The sequence below is a fragment of the Embiotoca jacksoni genome, unplaced genomic scaffold, assembly GCF_022577435.1.
Source record: "Embiotoca jacksoni isolate LCO1_2020_lvr unplaced genomic scaffold, fEmbJac1.0.p SCAF_19, whole genome shotgun sequence".
NCBI lineage: Eukaryota > Metazoa > Chordata > Actinopteri > Embiotocidae > Embiotoca > Embiotoca jacksoni.
The window spans coordinates 9,970,387-9,982,577 of NW_027185329.1; positions in this window are offsets into that span (position 1 = coordinate 9,970,387).

Consider the following 12,191-nt stretch of genomic DNA (forward strand, 5'->3'; position numbering starts at 1 on the left):
CTCTGACATGTTTTATCATGCCCTAACTACACTGTAAATTATGCATCTGGTTTGCGGCTCATTATTTTTAAGTAGCATTGAAACAAGGGACTGTTCTCAGGCTATAAATCCGAACGTCTTTCCTTTTCTTCTTCTTCCCTTTTTTTCCTGTTTTCCCTACTTCCATTGTCCTTCTCAGCATCATTACAGTGTCTAAATCCACTATCACTGGGCTGGAGCCATGCAAACAACTATATCTTGTGTTGCAGGGCAAAATGACAGGATTTACACAGAAATTGTCTGATCACTGAAAATTAAGATAAAGAATATGCTGACTGGGAGGCTTACAGTTCTATCATGTCATTTGGACGGGTTTGAGGGGGTGAACCTAAATTATTCATGCACATATGTAGGCTTAATGTGCATAGCAAGATGAATTAATGTAGTGTCATAACTGCATAGCCAAAAAAAAAAAAAAAAATCAGTTGGAAGCCGCTCCCAATAGTTATTCAAAACCAGTCTCCGTATCTTTTCAGCTTGTGTGTGCTTAACTGTGTAAAATGTGTCTGTGTGCGCAAGTAGATACAAACATGTGAACTCATCCCTTTAATTATACTTCCCACAATCCTCATTTACATGTTACAGTGCCAAAATGTGAAAGCATGTAAAACTCCCAACATGCTTTGCTTTGTGACAAAGCTCAAACTGTTTTGAAAGCGAGGGAAAAAGTGGCAGGAACGGCTTTAGAGGAAATAGTAGCCATGCTCGGGTTTATTTGGTCCAAGTATAAGAGCAGTACCACCACACTGACAGACTCATCCATATTCAAGAAGTTTCTTCGGTTGAGAAAAAAGACAAATCTGAATATGAAAATCACAAACGCATGCTCTTTTTTTTTTTTTTTAATACCACTGCACCGCCTACCACTCAGTCCACCTACCTAATCTCCATCTTGTCAAAGCTCTGTTCCCTCTTTCCCTCGTGTTTTTCTCTTTGGATCAGTCACACTCATTTTGTCAGACCCCACCTTCTCCCTCCTGGTCTTGTCGCCCATCTCCTTATGGAGTACAGTCAGTACTCGTATGGTTCTTTTTACGGGCAAAACATCCTTCAATCACTACTGAAACCTATTTTCACTCTGTTTGGTTATCTGTGTGAGTTTGGTCGATATTATCAATGATACCCATCTCACAACATTATTCATTTAGCATGCCAGCCCTGCCTGCTGTGATCGTCACATTCCAACAAAAAAATAGACACCGTATTAAAAAGAATAGGGTGTATCTGATGCACTTAACTCCGTCTGCTGCATTATTGGCTTCAGCTATTGATTTTCCTTTCATGATATGGAGATTCATTCTCACAGAAGTGGACATCTTACCCCTGCGAACTTTTTAACCTTGAGAAATATGCATGCTGAGGCTGTCCAGAAAGCGCGTTGTGTCCAGCTCTAAATTGATGAACTGGCATGCATTAGCATAGTCGGAGTGTTCCCCCTAGGGAGCGCCAGTTGCCTGAAGCCGTTCATGTTGCGTTCTTGTGTTTGCGAGCGTGCATGCGCCCACGTGCGCGCGCGAGTGTGTGTGTGTGTGTGTGTGTGTGTGTGTGTGTGTGTGTGGGAGAGACACCTACTCTGTACGCGTGTGCCTCCGGCCCCTCTTGTGCAGGTGGGTGGATGCATGTATGCCTGTCAAGTGCACTTGGAGAGGAGCTGCCAAGGTGAGAGAGAGACTGACCCTGGCCACCTGTCCCTGACACCCACCTCCCAAGCTCTCTCTCTGCCTCACACTCCTCCCTTTACACACGGCTATTGCTCTTTACACAGGTGATTGATTAAGCCAGAGAGTCCAGCATTTAAGGCTGAAGGGCACAAAGCGAGGAGGGGTGGTGGATAAATGAGCGGGAGCCTCTCTCCTGGTTAGTCAGGTCTGACCGAGAGACAACACCTGCATCCGGCCGCGGCGTCACCTGGCAAACACACCACGGAGAGGAATGCCGCAAACCCTCAACTCTTAGTAACAGCTCAGCATCGTAAGACTTCTGTTCCTATTCAATCATGCCCCATTAATAGCAGCGATTCAGGGCTGAGCGATACACTGTGGTTTTATAGAGCGCAGATCAAAATCTCATCGGAGACGTAACGTGCCAGGACAAGTTTCAAAGACACACTCCGGTGATTTGTTTTTGTAATTCGAGCCTCATTTTTCTTCTTTTTCCTGTCGAGGGGAAGAGTTTTGTCTGTCAACCACCAGTCATGGTGATTTCCGTTGATTTTTTTCTTTTTCTTTTTTTCTTTTCTACCTAGTTTCCAAGCTTACAGGGCCTTGTTGACATGAAATGGGGTGAATCCTCACCGGATGAAAGGAAATACCTTTTCTGGTAGCAAAACAACACAGGGTTGGTGCCGCTTTCAAAACTCTGCAGACTTGGCATGAAAATGGCCACCCCCACACTCAACCCTCTGTGTTTATGCTTCTCTAAGACTTGTGAAAATAAACACTTTGCTTGGCAGCTGAAGCACCGTCAGCACCGTCAGCTCACTGCCGCATAACGATGAAACCATTTTTTGGGGGGGGGATCATTGTAGAGATGTAAATCAAAAAAGAAAACCGTTTTAAAGGGGTCCGTCCTTCCAAATACGAAACAAAAATTGAGCCACCTCTTGGGTTGTTCTATCGCGATACCCTTTGGACAAAATATATTCCACTGTGTCATGACTTTTTGCTATTGTCACAGTGGCACTGCAGTTAAATTGCTTTGAACAGCTGTACTTGTGCAGGGACAAAAAGAGAGGAAAAAAAGCATTTGTGGCAAGCTGCACATTATCCGCACGAGACGTGATTCATGCCCATTCTAAACTCATCTTTCAAAGGTGGAAAGCATTACCTTCTGCCCTCTGATCATTCATTCCTCATTCAATCAGGTAATCCAATAAACTGCCATTATGGGCTCAGCGAAATTGACGTCTTACCTCTATGGTTAATGAATTTAACTTAGTGAGCTACATCGTAGAAGCGCGCAAATGTAAATAAATGGCTCCAAAATTGACGGATTAAATCATGATTTTTGAGAGAGATAGCTCCGGGACAACACATTATTCAGGGAAATGCGGTAAATGTCAGATACAAATCACCATGTTTGGAGCCATTGGGAGTTATTTCACTGTGCAGCACAGACAGTACAACTGTTCTCACAGGCAGAACATTTTGCAGTCATACCAGATTCAGAAGAAACAAATTGATTGAGCCTTTTGGTTTCTGACAGCTAACGGTACATATTTAATGATTGAATTGAGTTTAGAAAACTCACTCCTCAAATACTATTGACAGAAAAAAAAAAAACATTTATTTGACGTGTCTCCTAATGTGGGCCCGCTGTCAATACTGAGTTAAATATTCAGACCCTTAGGTCATCATTGTGCAGATGCTGGTTACGCTGTGCATGTTCAGGTTATTGAAAGTAACAGTCTCTTATTTATACCTACATCTCAGTCATTAAACGGATCGAAATCCCTCACAGCAAGTGTTGACTTGGAATAAGGTCAAAACAGGAATAAAGGGAGAAAAACCCCAAAATACAGACCAAATCTAATTTTATTTAGTGGTCTCGCAAAAACAATTCAGGGGAAAAAGAAGCTTCACCAAAAAACTTTTGTTTTATTATTTTGTTTCATTATTATTATTTTAGTGACTCATTCAGAAGCTGGATTTCACTCCCATGCTCACTAAAGTCCTGTTCACTGTTTGGGGTTAGCTTGAGAGAGGACTCTAAATCGTTTTAAATCGTGCACATCTAGCGGACGATTTACATTTCTGCAATTGATCCTGGAACTTATTAATTTAATTGCAAAACATAAGCTAGCTATTTACAGCTCTCGATAGTGATGTTAGCTTATGTTTTTATAGATTTACTTCAGGTGTCCTGCCTGCATTTCCGTAGTTTGTCTCACTTGTCTTCTGGACAGCTTGTATTTTTACTCAGTAAACAGATAATTACAGCCACCAATTTAGTCTGTAAGTAAACTTCTGCTTTGTGTACAGTTCAGCTATTGCTCAGCAGAATCATGCAGGATATATTTTTCTGGTAACAAAAATATAAAAGAAGGGCAAGCACGGATCTGAGGTGTGAGAACTGCTGAGTGGAGGGGGGAAAAAAACCCTGAAAACTAAGGAACCTACTGTGATGTGACAATAACATGTGGAAGCATCGGGTCAGATACAAACACAGGAACACGGTATCGAGAGATGCATTCAGTATTTATGTTGTTTCAAAGAGCATCAGTTGAGTAGTTGGTCCTTATATGTGTCCCAGACCACTACATGTCGATACTGTGTTCACACCTGTACTTTTAGCTGAAAACTTGCTCATAGAAAACTTGAGGTAAATTATACAGATGAATTAACAAAAAGTAAACACTTGGCTGTCCGGGATGATATGCCGGGGATGGCAAAAGATAACGCAACACTGTATTTACCAGCCAAATCCAAAAGTTCACATTGCTAATGACCTGAAAACTTTCACTGTTTATTTTGCTTTGCATTACACAGCAACATCTGTGCACCTTGCAGCCAAAGCTGGCCAGCAAAGAGCAAATAAGGAGTGCTGAAACAATGTCCATGTAACACCAAATCTGCATAAGAGAAACAGTGCCAGGGGACGAGGACTGAATGTCACAGCTCTACATGAGGAAAATTATTCTGTAATTTTAGAGCCCCTCCACACATAGCCATAACAATCTGTTTTTCAAATTCAGCTTCATCTAGTACAGTGACATTATTAATCTAAAGGAAGAAATCAAATTAGCAAAAAAGTAATTTGAGCAAACATGGTTTGAATTTACACACAATAATTAACACAAATTAATGACACAACTATTGACGGTACCACCCGAGCCCAGAAGCTGTCAGGGGCCCATTTCTTCTCACACATAGACAGTCATATTGGCTTCGAAGTAACCATTCAACAACATTACTGAAATGCAGTAGATTGTAATAGCTCTATATACCACCTTCCCACTTTGATTATACCACTGATGGTTTTGAGTTATTGTCTATTTTATTAATCTTTATTTATTTGTATTGAAATGTTCCAAAACTACAAGTTGTATTAAAACTAAATTGGCTGTTATTTCCACTCATCACTTAGGCCTATTTAAGTTGGCTACTTTTCTCTCAAAAGATACCAAGAAAGGAAGGCCTGCTAAGAAATGTTAACTTTGTTTGTCCAATTAACTTGCTTCCTTTCATTTTTGATAACTTGTGGTGACATTGTGACAATTTGATTCTCAACGGTTTAACCTTTGAGTAAGACGTTCTTCTGTAGTTGGACAGGCAAAATGTGTGTACGTGTGTTTGGGGCATTTGGGTCAAGGGTATGGTACCAAGAATAATATTAGGAGCGGAGCCAATTACAATGATGTTATGCTGTAGACTGAAATGTTCCCTCTGGTTACCCCGGGTTTTGTTGCTGATTAAAGAATATCACTCTTTGTCAACACAACATTCAGTTGCGCCGAGCTTCGTCATAGTCATAAATTCCATGAGCATTAAAGTTTTTGGATAGTTCCCAGTTTTTACAGTTAAAAGGATGCCATTTTGTAATATTTGTATTAATATTTATATTTATATATGTATGCACATTTTCAAACATTTTGAGAAGCTATTGCAGATAATTAACAAACAATATACAAAAAGTCTAAAGACAAACTTTCTAAAGAAGGGAAAGATCATGTCTTTAGTTTGATTATCCACAATGTTTTAGCTTATGGTGGTGCCAAGAATGGCGTGGGTGCTGCACGGAAACCCTCTCAGGGTAGAGACAACCCTGGCTTTACTATACATATCCAGTATGCTTTAAACCTGTGACACCTCACACAGTCTAAATTCACCATCCTGCACTTTACTTTTACATTAAGACAGAGTGTGCTGGCCCATTTCATCATTTATTCATTTGGGCTAACAGCAACGTCTACGGGGAGTCCATGATCCTCTCCTCCGAAGAGGTGCACTCCGCACTCCACCAACAAAAGCCTCTCCTTGCTCTCGCAAATTGCATCTTTATGAAGGAATGAGAACAGGCCATTTTGTCACAAACACGCTTGTTGGCTCTTCAGGGATCGCCTTCGACCGGTAATTGACTCTGAGACACTGTCCCTGTCAAGTCCCCTTTTCCCCAGCTGGGGGGTGGTGGTATGGGGTGTAAGTAGCTGAGAGCTGCATGAGTTGTGGAAGGCCAGGGTTGGATTAAGAGGCTTGTGCTGTGAACACCATTAGGGCTGCTAAGACCCAATGACTCTCTGGTGGGAGGGCAGCGCTAAATGGACTAGTACAGTGGCATTTTAGCATTGTGCTCCGCTGGGACTTCCACACTCAGCCTTTTAGACCAGTTACAGTCCTCAAAGTCCTTAAAGGTAGAGGGCCTAAGGCGTACTTTAAATTGTCACTTATCTATTGACCGGAATCATTAGATCATTGAAGGAATGCCAGGGTACAAGTAGATTCCTCTTTTCCATCAAACATGATTCTGTTAATACAGTTAATCCCCCGTCTGTGGCTTTGGCTGAAAATGAAATGAACAGCTGACTATAAACAGTTTAATTCATCACAGGTAGTTTGTGAACAAAGGGACAAACTGAAGGTCACTTTCTCCTGAAAAAGCCTGTTTTATGAAAAAAGGGGTTTGACTACATGAGTTGTTAAGCAGGTTGTCTCTGTCTCCTTTTGAATAAGAATTTAATGGCTGAGTTTATAAATCCCATGATATGTACCCAGGTTTAGACAGCTTACCACCTTTTATAGAGAGAGGAGCATCAAATGGTACAATGTGCTTCCTAAAGGGAAAGAAAGGTGCGAGACTGTCAGCCTTGAGATGCATGTTGTCAAAGAGGATTTTGAATTCTCAGAGGACAAAAAGGGAAAAGCATTCGTCTTAAGGCACCTTTTTCATCAAGCCATCTCATTTTCATCACTGAAGAAAATATACAGTACACTGCTGGAGTAATCGGATTTAGAGAAACTTTTTGTGCTACTTATGAAAGTCAGAAAGAGGGAAAGGAAAAAGAGGTGATGGGAATAGAAAGAAAAAAAAGGGGGGGGGCAGCTCATGTGCCGACAGTCAATGACTATACGGCGCAAAATTTTACTTTAATTAAGAAAAGTGTGCGGGTGTGTACTTTTATGTGCATTTGCCTGAGTGTGCAATTATCTCTGTGCACGTGTCAGAGGAGGGAATGCGGCATTCACCTGTGGTTGACCTCTTGCTGGCAGCTGGACAGGTGAGCTGTGTGGGTGCCTCATTATATTCAGGCACTGCAGCGCTTGGCCTGCAGAGTGCTCATAATAACCAAAAAGCACCCGAGCTGACACACAGCCACATGCAGACACACATAAACACAAATGCATTATGTTCTGTCTTAATGCCTCACACTCACACACACCTTACTGATGAAATATACTCGTTTTTAGTAAACTCAAGCACAAAAAGTTTCACGCAGCATGTCAAGAATTCCAGTAAAGACGTTTGTCCTGATGAGCAAAAGATTAATGTTTTTTTTTCACTATTATCTGTCATCTTCAGCTGATTTGGAACCATATGAAAGCTTTCCTCTTCAGCTGATTAAAACCCTATGGCCATCTGAAGTCAGCAGGACAGCTACTGTTCTGTATGTGCGTTACATCTGCAGCCTCTAATTTGAAAAGTGGCATTCAGAAGTGGAGCATCATTATGCATAATGATCCATTGTGGTTATCTTGATTAAATCAACCAAAATCAGGCTGCTGCGAAACAAGCTCACAAACCTCTGCACATCATGGCTCCGATCAAAGCTCTGGTCAAATCAGAGAGTGGTGAATTAAGACACACACATATATATTCACAAGTCCCTATAGAAATCTAAATAACGTGACACAACTTTTACTTTGACTGCATCTGTCATAGAACATCCAGTAAATAATGCGAGGATCGGTATGAAGCAAAATAAAACCATGCAAACTTACATGCCATGAACATGTTAAGGAACATGGTGACTGTCATCTGCACAGCCAGGTATCACACCAAACCAAGTATTACACCCGTCAGTCCACTAGAGGGTACCATGTTAGTGTCACGTTTTGTCGCACCTAGAAGTGAAAAGTACACGGACATCTGACCACAAAGACTGATAAAGTGAGAGTAGAGAGGCAGGTCTGGGGTTGGGTGAATGGATCAAACCAAGGACTTTAACACGAGACCAGGGCTCCCATCTGAGAGAAATGTATTTTCTTTTTAACTAACTTTACATACATAACGTAATGCATTTAAGTTATTTTACATTTGTTAAGTAACTTATGTGACGTACGTAATGTTACTCATTACAATTACTAATTTCAACTCATAATCTTTTCCGAACTCTAATCTAATAGCTTTTGCGCCTAACCTCTATCAAATAGTTTTTCTTAATCCTAACCATGTTGTTTTTGGTGGCTTAACCTAAGGCAATTTACTTTTCACACCTCGGTGGGGCAAAACATTACATTGTTACAGTATTCTGTAGTGGACTGATCAGGGTTTTACGTGCTTTTGGCCTGATACCAGGTTATAGTAGGTTGGACTTTGTGGTCATATACAGTATACTGTAATGTTTTGCCATTTTGCACTTTCATTACTAAATATTTCCGAGTCAGACGAGCTGATCTGAATGGCTTCCCAAACGACAGAGCCTTTGCTATGCCCTGTATGACATGCATTGGCATAGCAGTCTAAAAGTCTTGTGACAAGTCATGTGACTATTTGAGAAGAAAATGATCCATTACAATTGCCCAATAATGGTCCATAATTTTGCAGCCTGTTGTAATTGCACAGGTAAACACAACAGGGGTCGACCAATATGACTTTTTCAGGGCCGATACGGATACTAATTATTGGTAATCAAGGAGACCGATATACCGTTGCAGTAAAAATACAATTCTTTGTGTCAGCATTGGGAATAACAAATTCTAACACAAAACTTAATTAAAATGACTTAAAATTAATGAATGCTGCCACTATGTAATCTTATTATGTCAATATATATATTATATTGCAATTTGGGGTATTTCATCATTAAACTCTTAAAAATAACAAGTTAATATGTGATGATTGAGGTGTTTTTGCAACTTAAGCATAGAGGACTGTGGTGTTTTTAACTTCTGCCGTGACTCCTGTCTTACATTTTAAACAAAGTCCTCTGAGCTGCTGAGACTGAAGCTAAGCAAACTTCTGTGGCAGAGAAGTTCTCAGCGTTGATTGGCCATTACTCACGAGGTGTAACCAATCAGATAAAGCTGTGGGCGGGACATTGCTCAACACCACAGAGTTGTGACTATAAACTGAGAGAGATGCAGCATCAGAGCCAAAGCAGCACATTTTTAATTAATTATTTGTATTGGCAATTTAATAAAAAAAAATACAGATAATCATAAAAATGCTAAATATCTGCGCCAATAATCGATCGATCTCTAAAACAGACGGCAACTAAGAACCTGTTGGAGATTAAATAAACACGCTGATCTTTTCAGCAGTGATCCGGGCTTTACTGAAGTAATCAAATGGCCTTGGTGTTGCTGGTAGCACTCGTCATATGGCTCCTGGTTAGTATTCTTACCTGTCCTTCAGAGTGGAAGTTTGAAGTGAGAATCTGACTGCCCATAAAAGCTCTCTATCAAAACCATATGCTCAATAAAGTGCATCTGTTCAGTGTGTTTGAAAATTACACCGCAGCAGCAGCAGAGGACATACTCTGCAGCCACATTTCATTACAGTGCATTTATACAATTTCTCGGGACCTCATCTCTATCCTTTAAAGTACATCCCATGGGTGTCTGTATTTTTCTGATTTGATAAAAGGCCACATGAATATGCCTTGCAAATCCTGAGAGAAATATGCATGTTGAATATCTGCATGCCTTCTCTTTAGACGAATAGGCCAATAAAGCACAACCCACACACAAGTCGGTGAAAACATTTCTCAATACTTGTTGATATCCACCAATAAATGCCTTCAAATGAAAGGTATTGATTTGTTCGGCTTGTTCAGTGGAGCACAGCGGCATTGGAGGCCATTTGAATGGTAGTCAGGTCCTTTTAACAGGCCCAGTCTGCCTGCCTCTCTCCCGTGGCCTCCCTGGCTGTTATTGGCGTGCCACACTTATTGATGTCTCAAATGCATGCTTTGATTTTCTTCTCCATCTGGAAACTCTGCAACGTTTAAAACTTTTAAATCGGTTGCGTGCTCATAGCCGGGTTTATCTGGGAGACCTCAAAGAGAGCCATAAACTTTCTCTAACCCTTTCACAAAGCTGCAGTTGAACCAACACAGACTGAAGTTGTAAGTTCATTAGTGAGGTTTGGCTGAAATTGAATTCCTGGGATAGCTTTTTATTTTTTTTATTTTTAAACAAGGTTAAAAAAATAGAGCAAAGGAGTTGTGTTTGCCATTATTCCAACAGATCAACATCAAGCGATAAAAATGAAGAATGAGACTGTGGGCACAAATGGTAATAGGTGAAGGGAGTCTGGGAGTGTGATCGGGGGAGGTAGGTGGGCTCTAAGTGGGCTTTTAAGTCAGGAACAAGAGCACTCTAATCACCGCTAAATGAGCAAATGGACAAACATGTGGCTGTGACGCTGGTTTGTTTGTAAATATTTAAGCTGGGGAGCTGTAAAAGTAGATTTAGGAGAGTGCTGGAGGGCACAATTAAGATAGTTAGAGCAGACCCAGCCCCGTTCATTTCACCAGTCCCACCAGCCAATAAGGCTTTACCCAACCCCCCTTCTTTACATCCCAAATATCTGTGACCCAGAACCCCCCACTCCAAATACCCTTTTCTGAGAAAGCTGTCAGTCTCCAAAGTTAGGGGCACCCACTTTACGGAGGGGCAACAGAGGTGAGGGGTCAAAGGTTAACTGCTGCTCTTTGAGCTGAAACAAACTTTGATGACAAGTTGTGTTCCTGATGTGCCAACAGTGGAGGTCAAACAGACCCTGGAGGAGCTGTGGGCTCTTCATCACCTCAACTGCAGGAATAACAATCAATTTGTCAAGTGCCGAAGATGAGGCCTTCATTTGGCTGGCATCACAATGCATATACCCACAACCTGTGGAAGAAGGTGCTTTTCATTTAATTTTTTTCATCTCCAAAATGAAAAACAAAGTAAAAAACAAACGTGATAAATGCTTTAGTTGAAACCACTCAGAATCTTTCTGTACAACATTTTTTCATGGTTTTAACAGCATTTTCGGTCTCCTATTAATGCCAACTGTGTACATTTTAATGCTTAGTTCTATTCCTAAAACAATTAATTATTGCATTAAAAGCTAAAGGGCTTATAGGTTAATCAATAGCACCATCTATTTCCAATAAAAAAAAAAACATGCGCAGACATACACAGTGTTGCATCTGCTAATGCGTGGCCTTTGATTATTGATGGGCCATTTGCAGACAGCCTTAACTGCACAATATGTCTGGCCATTACTTTCCTGACCTTATTCTGGCTTAGGGACAACATTATTCATGTGAGAGCCCGAGGAGAGGAAGGGAAAGAGAGATGAGGCCTGTGGGGAAAATGGTTCGAGTGTGTGTGGAAGTAACAGAGGTCTGCAGAATTGCCATCAATAACCCACCTCCTCCTTGTATAGAAAGAGAGGCGAGATGGTGGGAGGAAGGGAATAAGGGAGTGAAGGAAGGGTGACAAGGGGGTTGAGGCAGGGTCAGCGAGGGGCATCCATTAGCCTAAAAAAAAAAAAAAGCCCAGTCCAAATGCTATTTTTAAGTTCCTCTTTCTTCTTCTCTCCACGGCTTGGGGTAATTTAAGAGTGTCCAAACCCAGACAGTGTGCGAGGGAAGAAGCATTTATCACCTGAAGAAGACACAAGGTGTTCACTAGAAAAGAAGGATGAGGACCCCAGAAGAGGCAGAAGGGAGAGAGATAGAGGGAAGGAAGATAGGTTGAGATATAAGAAAGCACTCTTGGCTTGCATCACTGACCATTAACGTGTGTGCGCCTCTGTCTTTGGGTTGTATATGTATATATATATATATATATATATATATTTTTTTTTTTTTTTTTTTAGTTTGTTGGATACTGAAGGGAACTGGATATCTATCTGATATATATCAGTACCTAAACCCTTGATCATTGCTATTACTTTTGGAATGACACAATGAAACAGCCTTCTTGGACTGCAAGTGAGGGTTT